General features: G+C 45.8%; 1 protein-coding gene across 5 annotated transcripts in view; it reads left to right on the top strand.

Moving 5' to 3' along the window:
• The window catches only part of HLF (HLF transcription factor, PAR bZIP family member), a 54682-nt gene that overhangs the window by 26337 nt on the left and 9846 nt on the right, over positions 1 to 18499 (top strand). The gene's annotated exons all lie outside the window — the stretch shown is intronic.

The raw sequence follows: 18499 nt of genomic DNA, 5'->3' as shown, positions 1-18499 counted from the left end.
TTGTGTCTTGAAGAATGGGCAAAATTATGTCAATAGGAAGGATATATATATATATATATTTTTTTTTTTTTAATTTTATTTATTCATGAGAGACACACACACAGAGAGAGAGAGAGAGAGAGGCAGAGACACAGGCAGAGGGAGAAGCAGGCTCCATGCAGGGAGCCCGATGCGGGACCCGATCCCGGGTCTCCAGGATCACGCCCTGGGCCGAAGGTAGGCGCTAAACTGCTGAGCCACCCGGGGATCCCAGGAAGGATATATTTAGGTGACTCATTGAGTTTTTCTTGACTGATATTAAGAATTAGTGTCTATTAAATATGCACAGTAAAAAAGCTCACAGCAAACAATTCAGATCATAGTGTCATGTGATAACACTGACCTGGAATGAAAATAGGGGAAATAAAAGCATAAAACGAATGCATATGGTGGTTGATCCACAAAGGGGCTAGCTCCTTCCTACTCAGAAAAGGGAAACTTTGCTGTATGGTGAGGGACCTGGTGCTCTGCACTTCCAGGGCAGCCGAGCCACGTGTCTTGAGCGTGGTATGTTTAAAGAAGATGTTGGGAGGTTAGAGGCGGCATAATTGATGTGATTTGACAGTTGCTGTGGCAACACACCCACTTCCAGAAAATCAGTGTTAGTGGGAGGGCAGAAAAACTCGTGGCACTTGCCCTGGGCTGCCCTGTGCCCCATACTTTCTGGGCCAAAGGTGTGGATGGATTTAGGACAAATGCCCCACATGGCTGACTACCGCCTGGCTTGCCTTTGTGGCATTGATTCTGGAATGAGATAAGGAGGTGAGTAAACCAGAGCAAAGACAACAGGGAAACAGTGCGGAGGAGGAGGGGGTGGTCTGAGCAAGCATTGCCAATTCCTTTCAGGAAAACATCTCCCCAGTGTTGTATTTGAGTATATTGAACAGCCCATGGATTTCTGTGAAAAAATACATGTGACATAAATATGTGTAAACCTCTGTTTATGGAAGCAGCAGCAAAGAATGCTTTGGGCATAAATAAAATCGTCCTTAGAGTAGTAAAAAGACTTGGGTTCATGAAAAATTGCTTTTGACAAGTTTTGATGGAAGCGCTGGATGCTTGCCTCTGGGGCGCCATCTTCTGGCAGGTGGGGAGCATGACATGGTGTGAATGCTGTGTGGGTGGTGGGTTTCCTTATTAACAAGCTGGAGTGTGATGGCCTTCCAGCCTTCCAGCCTTCCAGCCACAGGGGCTATTTCCCCTAGGTCATCGGTTCTCAGCCTTGGCCCCAGTTGCCGGTGGAGCTCTTTGAAACCATTTATTTTAAAATGTTGAATTGCAAAAGTAATATAGGGTCGTCGTAAAATTAAGTCAGAACTGTACACGTGTACAGCTTGAGTTCTTATATCTCATTCCCAGATTTAAGTGTCAACAGTTTCTTGGACACTCTTCCATTTTCTTTGTTATTATAAGCACGTGTGTGGGGGGGGATTATGGAAATATATGTATATATACACACTATACATAGAACAGTGTCCATACTAGGGTGCCTGGGTGGCTCAATTGGTTAAGCGTCCCACTCTTGATTTTGGCTCAGGTCGTGATCTCAGGGTCAGGAGATGGAGCCCTGCCTTAGGCTCTGAGATGGGCATGGAGCCTGCTTAAGATTCTCTACCTCTCCCTCTCCCTCTGCCCCTTCACCTCCTCCCAGCACCAGCTCACGCATGTGTGCACACGCTTGCTTCTCTCTCTAAAAAAAAAAAAAAAAAAAAAGAGAGATTAGAGTTGTACACTATACAAAATGTTGTGCAATTTCCCCTTTTTATTTAATACCTTTTGGATACATTTCCACAATAACATATATAGCTATTCTACTAACTGCATGGAATCCCATTGTCAGGCTATGCTGTAATTTATTTAGCAAGTACCTTTAGCTTGTTTTCATCCTTGGTTGCCTTTTTTTTTTCTTGTACATGCGTGTGGCATATCCAACATTTAAATTCCTAGATGTGGAATGCTTGATCAAAATGTATAGGACCCAAAGGAATTGTTCTAGTTCATACTCCCACCAAAAGTGTGTGAAAAGACTATTCCCTCTTTCATTAAAACAAAACAAACGGAACACAACAAAGCTACGGAGCCCAGGTCCCCTTTTCAGAGCTTCTGACTGAAGTGGGAAGGGTGCTGAGCACCTGCATTTTTTTAAAAGCTCCACAGGTGAATCTGGTCCTTAGCCAGGGTTGGGAACTGTGACCTTACACAGAGGGAATAAAATTAAGGGACCGTGCTTCTCAGTGATGATGCCTTGGTCATGCCCTTTCAGATCCATACAGCAAGACTTCCCTTCATGTGGTCAGTCGGTTGGAGAAATGGAACCATCCATCTTCTCTGAAGATCTTGTTGAACTGGATGGAGGTCTTTCTTTAGACAGATAGAAACATTAAATGAGTCTGTATTAAAATAGTGTAGGATTCAAACTACAAGAGCCAGAGAGTGAACACCTAGGTACAGTTTGAGACTTTTCTCACTATTCTTTAATTATTTAGCCATAACTCATTTCCTCTTTTTATAGACCTTTAAGAAAGAATCATTTTGTTCTTGTGGTATGGCCTCCAATTCCATCAGAAATAGTAGGTAGAGTTTGTGGGTATTAAAAGTCAATACCTCCTCCTTCTCTGATATCAGTAGGAAAAGTCCCCAGGCTGGCACACGGGCTTGCCAGCTCTGGGAATTAAATTGTCTTTTTTCTCTTGCTTAGTTAGCCTCAATAGGGTGGGGGGAGGGGTGGAGGAGGGAGAGAGAATGAGAATAGGCATTTCTTCTCCAGGAGACTGGTTTTAAGAATTATCCATCTTAAAGAATTATTCCAGTTATTGACCTTCTTTCATACCCTGTTTCAGAAAAAAACAATTCACCAACCATTGGGTTTTTTTTTTTATCCTTCCCCTTGAGGCCATGCCTTCCCATCTTCTTCTGTAAGTCTGTCCACTGAGCTGCTGCCAAAGACGGTGCCCCTGGCTGTGTGGCTTTAGGAAGCCGCATGACACCTTCACCCTTCACACCCCCGACCCACCCGAGGAGCATTTGTCTTCATCGAACAGCATGTATGTCTTTTCCTTTTTAAGGAAACTGTCTCCTGCCCCTCCCACCTGTCATTTTCATGGCATATCTTTATAGTTGGTGTCCTTGTCAACCAGCTCACCCCAGTGATTAGGTCAGAACTGCCTTCTGCGAAGGGAGTTTCGTGTTAAGAAATCTGAGCTTTTTGGCATGGGGGGTTATCACCACGTCAGAATGGCAGAGGATTTTAGAGGTACTGGGATATTCTTGGTCCATTTCAGACTATGGTGGGGCTTCCCTTGCCATGCATGTTCCTAGTGGGCACTGGCTTGAGGAACTAAAGGAGAAAGTGTTTGATAATGACATGGCTTTTTTTAAAATTTATTTATTTATGAGAGAGAGAGAGAGAGAGAGAGCGCGGGGCAGAGAGAGAAGCAGGCTCCATGCAGGGATCCCGACGCGGGACTCGATCCCGGGTCTCCAGGATCACACCCTGGGCTGAAAGCGGCGCTAAACCACTGAGCCACCCGGGCTGCCCATAATGACTTAGTATCTAGTTTCTGTTTACCCGAGAGGCACACAGATCTCACCTCATGAGAAATGTAAAGGTAGATTTTTGTCCCATTCTGATTTCTCCCCAGATCACATCAGGCAGGAGCCAGATGGGTTTAGCTTGGCTACAGACCCTTTGTGCAAGGTGGAAATTTTTCAGTTTTTCTGAAACAGCACATTTCTAAATAACTGGTCTAGGATATTATTGTAGTGTAGGAACTGTAGGATGATAGGCTGATTTACTGCAGGCTTATAAATATGGGGACAATTTATTGTTTCTCCCTCCCCCACCAACATGGGGTAAGAACTAGATTTAATAAACCCCTCCACATCTATTACTCACGTGAATCAGCAGCTGTTTGGCTGTTTCCCCCCTATGTGGGACTTGAATTTACTTAAGAAAACCTGAGTGTATGTCTTTTCCCAAGCCTTGGCTTGCATTTGAATGTAAAAATCAGTAGATGGCTGTAACTATATATTTTACTCCATAACTTTCCCTTTCCCTCTCCCTAAACGACTGAGCCTGAGCTGTCACTTCTTTATAATGTAATCCTTTCTGTGACGCCTCATCACAAAGGTGTATGCCATCAGGCGATGACAAGACTTGTGCAGTGAATACTTATATGAAGCTGAAGTCCCCTTCCCCCTCCCCGCCCCCGGGACAGCAATCACAAGGGCTGGTACTATTAGGGGATTGCTCACCTCACCCCAAATGAGACACTGAAGGCACAACATCCATTTTGTTTAGGTAACAGCTGACTCCATGGAATTAAATTGACATTTTTCCCCCCAATAATCCACACCCCTGGCTTAGCATAAACCCCTCTAGGCAGTTCCTATTGCCTAGCAACTCTTATTTAGCAACCTTTCAGAATTATCATTAACTAAGAAGGAAAGAGAATGTCCCTGTTCCATGTGATATACACAGCCTGTGGTACAGACATCTTTGATTGTGGTCTGGAGAGGGGATCTCCCCAGGCATTTTCATCCCCCAGCCTCCCTGCCTCCACTGCCCATGCCCTCCAAAGATATACTTGCCAGATCAAAAATAAAAAATAAATAAAAAGTCGTGGGAACTTTAGGCAGTAGGAGTGGTGGACAGACAGCAAAGGGAAATATCTCTGTTAGGCTGGGTTGCTCAGCGTATAAATGCCCTTGCAAGCACCCCTCACAAAATACCCCCCAAGAGTTTGGAATAATAGACACCTAACATCCCAAAACACGTGTCAGAACCCTTGGATCCTTGTGGCACGTGTAGGGGCCAGGGAGTGTTGCTTGGAGGAGATTGTTGGACACCAGCCGTTGGCACCACTTTTGCTGAGGGATATGTGTGTGTACAGGTAGAGATGTAGAAAGAACGTTTGGGCCTTGGAGCTAGCCCTAATTTGAATGTAGGCTCTTCCAACTATTTGACCTTGAGCAAATTATTTGATCTGTCTTGTTGTATTGTTTCTCATTTGTTTAATGGAGGTAATAATGTAGCTCCTTGATTAGGAGGCACAGTGACTGCCCATGCGGGATTAACAACATAATTAGCAGAACCATCTTTTTGGTCAGTCCCATTTCACCAGCTTGTCCAAGAACTAGTTTGCCTCCTCTGTCTCTGGCCTCTCCAAAGTATCCTCCACGGAGTGCTTTTCTCCCTGTCCCTAAATGTCCCTAAAGCATCAGGGGTTCCCTGGGATCTTTTCTCTGGTTTTCTTCATTCCCTGTGTCCTCTCCTGGGGGGATTTCAAGGTTAAGTCTGTATGTGTCGTTAGGGTTGCTCTCCTGAAGCGTAGACTCATGTACAAAGCTGAGCTCCATGTGCTCCAGCTTCTTCATCTGGAATGCACCAGCACCCCAGACTCAATGGGCCCACAGCCAGACACTGTCTTTATCTTGCTCTTTCCTCTTTTCCCCATATTGAGTTGGCTCATAGTGAACCCTCCTCATCAGTAACTCTTGAACCTACCCAGTCCTCTACCATTTTGGTGTGAGACCTTCATCTCTAGACTCCCCTCTGATCTCTCTTCCACTTGGGTGTCACAGCAATATTTCATCAATTGCTCCCATTCCCTTGAGGATAAGATCTGACCACCTGCAGCCATTCTTTGGTCTCCACTCTTACTACTCCTCTCTGCTCTCTGAGCTCCAGTCATACCAACCATTCAATTCCATGACTGGCCCATGAATTTTCTCGCATCTTCATGCCTTCACATATTCTATTCCCTTTGCCGTGACCACCTCCTGTCCCTTGACTCGTCTGGTCAATTTCAGGAGTCCACCAAGATGCCCGCTCTATCAGAGAAAGCTATTCCTGATGTCCCTGCAGGTATCTGGATTAATGATCAGCCTTTGAACTCCAACCTTTGTATCCCTGGGCAAGGCTCTCTCAGAGCACTTAGCACTTGTATTCTAATCATCTGCTTGCTCACTGTTTCCACCTCCAGTCTGTATGTTCCGAGGGGTTGGGTTTTATTTATAAATTCCCAGAGCCTAGTCTATAGTAGGTGCTCAATGAATGTTTGTTACACAAATGAATGTTTTCTGGTTTTTTAAAAATTTATTTATTTAAGATAGAGAGTGTGGGTGCATGGCAGGGGGAGGGCAGAGGGAGAGTCTCAAGCAGACTCTGTGCTGAGCCCAGAGCCCAACACGGGGCCCAGGACCCTGAGATCATGACCTGAGCTGAAATCAAAAGTCAGATGCTGAACCACCCAGGCACTCCCACAAATGAATGTTTTAATCAGCCAGTCTTTTTGAGGGCATTGGCCTTCCCCTGAAAAGATTTCTAATCTGAGAAAGTTGGATTGCTTAGAAGTTGTAGAGTAACTTAATCTGGTAAAAACTCTAGGCTGGCATGTGTGTAGTACAATATGATAGAGACATTAAATGTGAGGGATGTTAAAATTTGCCACCAACACTGGGGCAGTTAGCAGGAGGCGAGCTTGAATTAAATCCCAGTGGGTGGCAGGACAGGTAGAGGTAGAGCGGATATAAAGCAAGAATGTCCAGGAAGCAAGGCAGAGCAGCTTGGCTTGAGCAGAGACTACAAGGTGAGGGCAGCATGACTGTTGGCAGTGAAAATGGGGGGCAGTGGGGAGCCATTGGCTACCTTTGATCCTGGAGATGTTCTAGGAAGAGTAACCTGGTAGCTCTGTTGGCCGACAGGATTGCAGGTGGCAGAGAGGCCAGGGAGGAAGGTACTATGATGGTCTGGGTCCTTCATAGAATGGCCTGCACCAGCCCCCAAATGGGAATCTAAACCACAAAGGAAAACCTCCCGTGAGCTTCTAGGGATAATTTATTTCCAGAGCTGGAATGAGCCTTTGCTGTCATTCCAGCCTGGCATCCTGTTATTTAATGGGTGGCCAAAGGGAAGCCCAGGGAACCTCTCCAAGGTTTCCATCACCGATGGAGTCTTCAGATTCGGATTCATGGCTCACTCTTTGCTCCAGCATGAGAGGTGTGTGGTTAATATTTGAAGTCTAACAGAATGGAGAAGTGGACAGTTGGCAGGCACAAGAGGCTGATGGTCTCTGGAAGCTTAGAGGATGGGTTTGGTCTAAACACCCTGGCCTGGAGGTGACGGTGAGCCTGGGGGCAATGTGCAGTGACGCCCAGATTGGGGCCAGGACTCTGTGAACTTTGGTAGGAGAGAGCGCTGGCCGGGGGCCAAGGCAAGGAGGCTCTGGAAAAGCATGTTTACTTTTGGGTGCTCAGCTTGGAGTCCTGCACAGGAAAGAATTTTTGTGAATCTCCTTGAGAAGCTGCAGAACCACAGACACACCTGAATCCTATTCATGTTCATCCGGAAACTAGGGCTTTAAAGCAATCCTGTTTTTCTTCCTATGTTTGTTTGGTTTGGTTTGGGGGTTGGGGGAGGAGGAAGGGTGTTGTTCAGGGAGAGTATGGGCTGTTTGTTTGCCACAGGTTCCTGGGTTCGCAGGGAGCGTCAGCCAGCCTCGCCCCTTATCTGGTCTCCTGTTTCACTCCCTCCCCTAAATCCAAACAAAAACTTTAACATAGCCCAAAGGAGAATAGACAGTTTAATTACTCGCCATGGCAGCACTTTGAAAACTGCCGGTTTCAAATGACTAGGCCTGCACATTTTCACCAACTCAGACAATTAAAGAGACTCTGGGGACCTGGGTGGTGCTGATTCTAGTGGTGCACGTTGTCATTAAAAATGGAAAGAGCCTCTGAAAATAGACTCCAGGTTGGGAGAGCTTGTTTCTCTGCTTGATCAAAGTTAGCCCCATCCTACGGGGACCCAGGGAAATTGCTTCGTGGCTCACTTTCTCCATTGGAAAAGATGCCCGTTGGTCCTGCCTACCTGCCTCCTACCAACCCAGGGTTGTCAGGAGGGTGGAATGAAGCTGGAGAGATGCAACATGCTGTTGAACCAGGTCCAGATGCAGTGGCAGGTGCAAGCAGGAGCCTCTTCCGTCAACTGCTCCTCTGTGGAAGGTGGCCGGTCTGGATGGCATCCCTACCACGCACCCCATGGCAGGGGTCTGACACTGGACATTCAGGATCTACTCTGTCCTCTCCACATGTCTCTTGTTACTTCTTTTCTGGTATGTGGAGTCTGGTGTGTGAAATGGTCATTCTTTGTCACTCCCATCATCACCCTGGCAGCTCTGGGAGGCATTGGGCCTCCTCTCCTTCAGAAGGGAGAGCTGGAGCACAAAACAATTTGAAGACTTTGAGCTAGCCAGCAGATGGCTGGGACTTAACCTTCTAGTTCCTGGGTCTTCATCCCACTGTGCACTCCCTGCACTTGCAGAGGGAGCCGATCTCTTCCCACCGTAGCTCCACAGCTTTGGGGTGGAGTGGGGGCAGGGGCAGGGGCATGAGTGTGTTCCCTGCTCAAAACCCCCAGGGGCAGGGCTGCCCCATCTGAGATATACGCCTCACTTAGGCCTCAGTTTCTGGCACTGAGTTCGTTTCTGGCCAGTCTGACTTCTCTGCACTCTGAGGTGCTGTGCCAGTGATGGGGAGAGGCCCTTGGCCCACCGGGGAGGAGACAGAGGGTGCTGGGTCTCAGGGGCCATGGCGAGAAGGCCGGTGGGCCCACCTGGGCCCTGACCACTGGGCTGGAACTTCTGTTCTGCCTGCGTGTGACTGACTTGCAACAGGCTGTGGTTATGAGCTCCTCTGGCTTCACCTTCAGTTCAAGGAGGCAGGTTTCTTGCTGACACCGTTGGCAAGAAGCGTGGTGATAAACAGCCTCGGAATGAGAGGCCTCGTTAATCCGGTCCCAGCTCCTGCCAAGTTAGGAGCTGCCGAGTCAAGTCAGGGCCATTTCGGGTCCTGAGGCACAGTCCTAGGGCAAAGTGCTTGTCCTGGCCATGGGGTCACAGAGAGGGACACCGTGGCTTGGGCTGCAGCTGCGGGACAACCGGCGCCAGGCAGCATGAGGGAGGGACACGTGGATTCCACGCCTGCTGCGGGGCTCCCGTCCGCCTCCACGGCCCACCCTGTCCAGCCCCGCTTGGCAGATGAGGGAACAAGACTGCTCGGAGGCAGCCGCGGCCCCAGGCCGCAGAGCCGTATAGGGGCAAAGTCGTGATGCGTCCACGTCTGTCTGAGCTTTCTGATGAGCCGCGCTGTCTCCCAGGAAGGTCGAAGCAGAGGCATGAAGGCTGGGGCTGAGCCTCAGAACAGAGTTCCGGCTGTCTTCAGTTGCCCAAACCCAGAGCAAGCACTGATCGGCATAGTGACAATTTAAGGGTTTAGATGTAGAAGAACATGCCTTCCCCATGAAGCGAGCGACCTTTGCAACCAACTTCATGGCCACACAACAATACGTTAGACACCCTCTCTGCCAGGAACCCTCACCCTTCTCTTCGTGAGCCATGGTCTTTGGCTATCCCGCAACTTGTTCAAGATGCCAGAGAGGAGACATAGTGTTGCCGGGACCCCCGACCCCGTGGCCAGCAGTGGTGTTGTCAGAGACGTGCCCTTAGCACAGGCTGGCCATTCAGGGGGACTGAGGTAGTGGAGGGGCGGAGGGAAGAGAAGAAGGAACAGAGGGCAAGGAAATGAGTGGCTGGCTGCCCATAGCTTCCCGGGGGCTCTTGTCCATGGAGGCTATTTCCACCTCTTTGGGGGTCCATCTGCTGCTGGCCCATGTTGGGCTACAGAGAAGGGAATCTGTGGGGTCCTCCCCATGCTCTCCTGCTCCTTTGAGAGGAAAGCGGAGTAGAAAGAGCATGGGCTGTGGATCAAGTGGACTTGAGTCTGAATTCCACCTCACCTTGCCCCTGCAGATTTCTAGCTGCATGACTTTGTGCAGTTGGTTTCACCTCTCTGACAAATGTTTCCTCATCCATAAAATGTGGGACACTATCTACCCCTTTGGGCTGGGCTGATGGTTCAATGGAATGTTCTACATTAGGCTCCTAGTCCAGGTCCCACTACAGGACTCTCACTCCTGAAGCACAAAGTCTCTCACTTTCCACTGATGCAGGGTTAGGCCCTTTGGCCTCCATTTCTAGGGCATTTGCACAATTAAAAACTTGGGTTTCAGGGGCACTGAGTGGCCCAGTAGGTTGAGCGTCTGGTGCTTGATTTCACCTCAGGTCATGATTTCAGGGTCATGAGATCGAGCCCCACATCTGGCTCTGCTCTGCACTCAGTGTGGAGTCTGCTTGAGTTTCTCCCTCCCTCTGCCCTCCCCCCCTCTCTAAAATAAACAAATCTTTAAAAAACAAAACAACAACAAAAACTTGTGTTTCAGTGTCAGAAAAATGGGGAGGTGAGTCCCTGTTTCATCTGCTAATTGGGCAACCTTTGGCAAATTATTTAGCATTTCTGAACTTGTCTTAAATCGTTTCCATTTTTTTCCCACATCTGGAACAAGAAGATACTAATCATTCCACATTCACACAGCCCCTGTGAGGATTAGATGAGGCGGCCTGTCAGTGGGGCCTGGTGGGGAATAAGCGCCGCCCCCCAGTCAGCCATCGGTACGATGGAGAATGATTGCCCAGTGGCTGGGCACGCCTGCCTACCAGCCCCCGGGGTGGCACCGCATGCTCCCTGATGGTCACACGTAAGGGACTGAGCTGGCCTCTCAGCATCAAGCTTACCTCAGACTTCTGTTGATGGTCTGTTACTGTGTGGAGGGAGTTGTGGGAGAAGAGCTGCTTAGATGAAAGCCATCTTTGCATTATGCCTTTTGGGGCACCTGTTCAATGGTTGTGGATGGCGCTTACTGGGAACCTTGTCTGAGTCTGACACAGTGTGTGTGTGTGTGTGTGTGTGTGTGTGAGAGAGAGAGAGAGAGAGAGAGAGAGAGAAAGAGAAAGAGAGAGAGAGTCGGTCTTGCCTCATGTCCATGTGTCGGCTGTGTAAGGTGGCTCAGGACATCTGAACAGTGTCAGGGTCACGTCCACTTCCCAGCAGCTGGGATCCAGAAGACATTTCCCATTTTAGTCTTCAGCTAACCCTTTTCTTTCCCGTCATCTTTCTTCCCCTCTCCCTTCTCTTCCTTTCTATGCCCTTCTGTTCTTCCACATTCCCTCCCCCCTCCCTCCCTCCTTCACTGTTTTCATTCATCCTTGTATTTCTGCTTTAGTTTTTTTGATTCCTTCTTCCTTCTCTTCCTGTTCTTCCTCTGCCTCATTCTCCTGCTTCTCTTTGGTCTGTTCTTTCTCCTCCTCTTCTTCCTCCTTTTCCTTTCTAGGGACTCGAATGGTCTTCTCTTGAACAACATTTAACACCGGCTCCTGAAAGTATTATGTAGAGAGTGAAGCAGAGTCCCTTCTCTAAAAAAATGATATTTTAGTTTCTGACCTTAAAAGTGAAAGATGCTCATTATAGACAATTTGCAAAATATAATAAAAAGAGAAAATAGTCCCTGTTCCCTAAAACAGTCCTTGTTGGGATCTGGGAGTATTTATTTCTGGTTACTCAATAGTTTGTACCAAATGCCGCCTCCATGCAGGCTCCATATAGAATAGGGATAAGAAGCAGCAAACAAGACAAGGTTCCTTGTCCTGGTGGTAGAGCTTCCATCTAGGTGGAGGGAAGCAGTCAACAAACGTCAAGCAAATACAAAAGACAGTTTTGGGGGGGAGATAAATATTGTTTTTTTTTTTAAGATTTTATTTATTTATTCATGAGAGACACAGAGAGAGAGAGAGAGAGAGGCAGAGACATGGGCAGAGGGAGAAGCAGGCTCCATGAAGGGAGCCTGATGTGGGACTTGAACCTGGGACCCTGGGATCACGACCTGAGCCAAAGGCAGACACTCAACCACTGAGCCACCAGGTGCCCTGGAGATAAATATTGTAAAGGTTACTAGATGGGTGGTTGGAAAGGTGGGTGCAGGGGGGGTTAAGTCACAGGATCAAGGAGACACCACAAGCTGGTGTCTAAATGATTCAGGAGGACTGGGCAGGCAGAGAGCAGGGGAAGAATGGTTTACACGGAAAGAAGGCTGAGTACAGAGGCGGGGTCCTGCTTGGGGTATATGAGGAGCAGAAAGAAGGCCAGCATGGCTAAGCATATTGAGTGAGGAGGAGTCTTGAATGTTATCATATGTGGCAATGGAAAGCCTTTGGAGGGTTTTGGTATGGGGGAGTGCCCTGCATAGGTCTGCATTTTTAGAATACCTTCTGGTAGCTGCGTGGAGAGTGCATTGTGGAGACACAAATGGAAGGAGGAAGAGCGGTTGGGGGGATGTGACAGTAGTTTGGGGGGAGACTGGGCTGGCTTGGACAAGGGGGCATAGTCTTTAAATTTTTTTAAGTATCTGTGATTATAGGATCTACATTGTGTAATTATGTATATATCTATATCATTTATTATTTTCCAGGCACTATGCATTGTGTTAAGCACTTTATTTATATATACATTATCTCATTCATTTTTCACACAGCCTTCTGAGGCTGGCATAGTAATTCCTTTGCAGATGAAGAAACCAAAACTCAGGGAAATAACAGAAAGTGGGGGGTGGGGGTGGGGGAAGGACCAATAATCCTTGTTCTTTAAAACAGACCTTATTAGGAAATTGGGGGTGGGGTATTTCTTTTTGGTCCTTTATTCACCAACACCCAGGTTTGTACCATATTGGTGGCAGAACCAGAATTCTAACCCAAGTCTGACTCCCTTCACTTTAACTGCCATCCTGTATGTTGTAAATCCTGCTAGACTCTTGAAGTTACTGTATAAGCATCTCCCGGTAGGCAGTAGTTCAGCTTTGTAGATCACTCATGTGTTCTTATGATTATACCTACCAAATAGTCACACGCATAAATGAAGGTTCATTGTTTACTTACCTGGAAATGCTGTGGGTCGGTCACATGGCTCTGCTGACCACGACTGTACTCACCACGAGGGAGCTGACCTGGACTGGCCTGTTTCATGTGCCCATGTGCCCTTCACTCCCCAGTAGGCTAGATCGAGCTTATGTCTGGGGGGGACAGAGTGCTGGAGAGAAGAAGCAGGAGTCTGCAAAGTCTCTTTAGGTCCAGCCACAGGACTGACACTGTCACAGCTGTCACACTCTGTTGACCAGTGCAAGTCACAATGCCAGCCCAGATTCAAGGAGTTAGAGAGATAGGCTCTGCCTGGAACTGCAAAGCCACATGGAACAGAACATGGGTAGAGGGAAGGGTGAGGCCTTTGACCATTAGGAGGTAGCTGCTTACGCAGACCTGCTTGATGAACATGCGAAAGCTGTTCCTGCTGCCGGAACAGAGACTGGCTAATTGGCCTCAGAGTCCACAAAGCCCATATCCTTAGGATGTACTTGTGAGATTTTTATTTAATCTCTGCACATATCATGAGCACTCTTTAGAAACTTGCTAGTGTTACACAGTCTTCTAAGTTAATTGGCCCCCTGTAACATAAGGCATTCTCAGAAGCAGGGGTGTTTTGTAGCAAAATAGGCTGTGACCTCGATGGCAGTTTTCTTCTGAAAGCAGTGGGTGCAAAGAGGGTAAATGGTGCTATTTCAAATCAAATTATGACCATCCAGGGTTCAGAAGGTGATTGCAAGCAACGGACCACAAACTGGTTATGGAGAGAGAAAGAGCTTGGACCAAGATCTGGGAACAACCTTTGAATCACAAGGAAGTTCACCCTCAGTGCTAATAGAGAACACTTTGGTCAAAACCAGATTACTTTCTCTTCTCTCAGCCTTCCTTCATAGAGAGTAATACTCATCAGTGATAAACACTAGAGTATCATCTGTCCTGACATTACAGCTGCAGATCTAAGGTTTTGTTTTCTTTAACTGCCTGAATGAGAAGCAAAACAGAAAGGTTGGAGGTGTGGCAATAAGTCTTGAGGATGAAATAGCAAATACAACTATGACTTATTATTGCTTTGACGCAGCCATAAATTAAACCATTGACTTGAAAAGAGATAAGGACACAGGACACATATTGCTGCTGTTCCCATTCACTGATGACTTCTAGCCAATCAGCTAACCGAACTCAAGGTGCTCACTTCTTGTTAAAGCATATAAGAATAAGAAATAGCCAATCTTATGTTCTAGTGTTTGGAAGTTTAGTTATGCCTGACCTGTGACAAAAGTGGAGGCCAATTCTGGGTTTGAAGGTCATTTCTAATCTTCTTCCAGATTTAAGTTCTTTTGTTCCACCCTTTCCTCCAGAAATCCTCCCTGGCCCTTTTGGAAGTGACTTTCATCAAGATGTTTTTTAAAAAGAAGAAAACAATGTGCCAGCAAACTGCAGAGTCTGCATCATGGGGTTGATCTGGTCTACCCTGGATCTTTCAAAGAAAGCCTTGGAGAAACCCCAGGCTCAGAGTTAACAAATACAGGAGAAACCACACCATCATCTCAACAGATTCTAAAAAAGGCACTTGAGGAAATTTAATGCACCGTTTCTGATTAAAAAAAAAAATCTCTCAGTACCATATGTGGGAACTGCCTTACTTTGTCAGGCAGTTAGGATGCTAGAACAAACCTTCATACTTGAACACTTCATATTAAAAACTTTTTCCCTTAAAAGCTCGGACAAGCAGCAGTCTCTACCCATCTTACTCCTCCTTGTAGCAGAGTCTAGCTAATGCAATGAAGTTTTATAAAAACTAGGAATTACAAACACTGAAAGGAAACAACAACTGTCCCTAGAGGCAGGTGATAAGATTGTGTTAGTTTTCGCATAGAAAACTAAGTTGGCAATGCTAGAGCAATTAGGACTAATAAGAGAGTAAAGTGGCTGGATTTAAACCCAGCCTTTTAAAACCAGTAGCTCCTCTATGCCAGCATTAACCAATTTGGAGGTATAACAGGAAATTCACACTAGGAACAACTACAAAACGTTTAAGAGATATACCTAGCAATAAAGTGAATAGTTAAAATGAAGAAAACTTTAAGCCTTAACTGCTAGATGTAAGAAAAAGACCAAAAAATAAAAATAAGAATGGATAGATATGCTGTGGGTATACTCAAAATTTTAAAGACCTCACTTGTCCCTAAATTGACTTATAGCTTTCATGCAATCTTCATTCAAAAATCTCAGTAATGATTTTAAATATAACTTAGTAGATACATTCTGGATTTCATCGTGAAGACTATAAGAATAATACCAAAGAAATTTTTCTAAAAAGAACGGTAAAGGGTATAGAATTTGCCTTGTCAAATATCAAGCCTTACTGATACCATTATATAAAGATATTTGGAAAACATTAAGTAAAACCCCTTGTTTATATTATACACAAAATTAAATTCAGGATCCCTGGGTGGCTCAGCACTTTAGCGCCTGCCTTCGGCCGGGCGTGATCCTGGAGTCCCAGGATCGAGTCCCACATCAGGCTCCCTGCATGGAGCCTGCTTCCCCCTCTGCCTGTGTCTCTGCCTCTCTCTCTCTCTGTGTCTCTCATGAATGAATAAATAAAATCTTTAAAAAAATGTTTTAAAAAATAATAAATAAAATTAAATTTTAGGTGACTCACAATTCTAAAAATCCATTATAGTTGTTCAGAGAAAAGTATAGAGTAATATACACATATAAATACATGTATGAAAAAATACATATATGTATATATAGATACATACATGTATGTGCATATATAATTTTTGCATGGAAGATACAGAAGTTAGAAGCCAAAAAGGAGACTTCAAGATATTACTACATTACAATGTGAGGTCTTGCCAATACTGAAAAACTCTATAAGTAAAGTCAGTAAACAAACAATAGTCTGGAAGAAAATATTTTCTGTAGATAAACCAGATGAAAGAATTCTACCCAGCCTGTAGAGTTCTTACAAACGAGTAAGCAATAAAATCCATTTAAAAGGGGACAAAAGGCAGGAAGAGGTAGTACATAGCAATAGAAATAAATACTCGATAAATACTTGAGATGTTCAGTCTCAGTAGTAATAAGGGAAATGCAAATTAAAACAGTGGTGATATTTGTGTCTATCAGACTGCCAACATTTAAAAAATTAATATTGTGGAAATGCACTCAAATGCTGGTACAAGTGTAAGTAGATATGACAGTTTAGCAGAACAGTTATAAAATGCACATACCTTTTGGACGAGCAGCCCCACTTCTAGGAATCCCTTCTACAAAAATACCTAAAAACTTCTCTGTTGGGAATAAGCAGTTAAATACTCATCCTCCCCCACCCTTTTTAAAAGATTTTATTTATTTATTTATTTATTTATTTATTTATTTATTTATTTATTGAAATATTTTATTTATTTTAACTGAGAGAGAATGCAAGAGCAGGGAGGAGGGGCAGAGGGAGAGAGAGAGAAGCAGACTCCCTACTAAGCAGGGAACCCATTGCAGGGCTCGATTCCAGAACTCTGAGGTCATGACCTGAGCTGAAGGCAGATGCTTAACCAGCTGGGCCACCCAAGTGCCCCTTACCCTTTAAAAGAACAAAGTAGTTCTTTCTGCACTGACATGGTATATGGTATATTGAAAAAGTGATTTAAGATATGTGGATAGTATAATCCTATTTGGGTTAAATTATTTATGTGTGAAAACTAAGGTTCACACCAAGCAGTTAAGGGCAGTCACCTCTGGGAAGAGGAGCAAGATGGACAGGGGACAGGGGACAGGAACACATCTTGACACATTTCTGCATTTGTTGAAATTCTGCAATGAACATATTCAGTAATTTTAAAAATTTATATAATGATACACTCTTAGGCTGAAAATTTTTCCATTAAAATTTTGAAAACCCACAAAGGTAGGACAAAATTAAAGACCCTCCTTTCCATTACCCAATGGCAGTGTTGACCTTTTGGAATAAAGGAGGGAAAAATGAGTCCAACAGAATTAACCCAGTAAAACATTGAGATGAACAAGATGGCATGAGGGTATCTGTGGGGAGAAAGAGGACCTGGTTGTGTTCCTCAGGTTCACTTGGGTGCGTTGCCATTTGCCGTCTGACACTGGGGAAGCCACTGACCTCATCTATGGTCCAGTTAGGTTTTCTGCATTCTGCAGGTAGGCCCGACCTACTGCTTTTGAAGAAAGAATACGAAGAAAGTTTCTGCCTGAATGTGAGGGGTTTTTGTTAGAATGTCCACGAATGAATGTCAGAGCCCAGCATCTCAGAGGGCCACTGGTAAATGAGGAATACTCTTTGTAGAAGCTGACCTCTGAAGTAGGTACCACGGTGAGGAGTGGAGTGGGCATAAAGTAGATAAATCATGAAAGACCATGTTGTCCAGTAGAGGAGGGGTGCGTGTGTGTGTGTGTATGTGTATGTATGTCAAGTTTAATATTTATAAAACAAAAAGAACATTGCAATATAGCATAATTATAGAATTCTGAAGTACTTAGGAGGAACTTGAAATAACTTGAAGCAATTAAGTTTGGGAAATATTAATTACGAGATGCTTCCAGAGGGTAGGAGAGGGTGCATATGCCTGAGCATGTGCCGGTGTTACGGGGGAGGTGGTGGTGGAATGGCGCCGGTGGTGATAGGGCATTGGGTAGCTTTGTTACTAAGTTCAAAGAGAATTTCTAAAGGGAAAATAAAATCCCTGTTTGACTCAGATATGGCTCATTTTCTGAGGCAATGTCAAGAGGCACAAGATCAAATCTAGCTTGACACCATCCAATACCGAACCCAGCAGTCTCTAGAAGCTATAGCTGAGCTGCGGCTTGGCTAATGAGAAATCTCTGTCCTCTGCCAATGCCTCGGGGGCCCATCTCTTCCTCTTTGGCAAGCAGGACACAAAGAGAGCTCAAAGCAGAGTGAGGACCTGAAAGGTCACCCAGAACATTCATTTGCAGGCTCCCCACCAGGCCTTTCCAGAAAACAGATGAGCGTGGTTTTACAGTTCAGCTAGAATGTGAGCCAGTGGCTTCGGGCTTCAAACTGGGGTAGGTTTTAATGAAACCTGAAGGATATTTCACACATCGTCCAACCATTAGCAATGAGGAATTGGGGGAGCGGTGTGCCAAACACAGCCAGGCTGTATCCTCTCATTTATTTTCTGGGTGTGAAAGGAGCAATTGTAGAATTCAGATGAAATTAGAAGTTGAGATTCAGAGCTGCCTATGTAAACATTGCAGTCTGTCATTAAGTTCGCTTTCACCAGTAGGACACATTCTGTTGTCCTTGGGACGTCTGTGCGGTTCCCTGGTTGGGCCTGCAGAACCCCCCCGTAGAAGTGGGGGCCTCTCCAATGTGTCCTTTCTAATTTGTGAAATGCTCCTTGAAACTACCCTCTTCCCACTGGGCCCACTGTGAGCACTGATGTACGCCTGGGCGGGTCATCACAGCAGCTGGAGGCTGAGCTCCTGTCTCCAGCCCTGCCTCGTCCAGTCCGTCCCTCACACGGCCTGAGTCCTCTTTCCAGCCTCGAGCTCTGCTTGTCACTGGGAGCTCGGGATCCTTTTCAAGTAGCCCCACTGCCCACCCGCCTGACTACAGCTCTTGCATTTACACCTCTCTCTGCTCTGTCTTGTGCTCTGTG

The sequence above is a fragment of the Canis aureus genome, chromosome 16 (assembly GCF_053574225.1).
Source record: "Canis aureus isolate CA01 chromosome 16, VMU_Caureus_v.1.0, whole genome shotgun sequence".
In the NCBI taxonomy this organism is placed as follows: Eukaryota; Metazoa; Chordata; class Mammalia; order Carnivora; family Canidae; genus Canis; species Canis aureus.
This window is presented reverse-complemented; position numbering and strand designations above follow the sequence as displayed.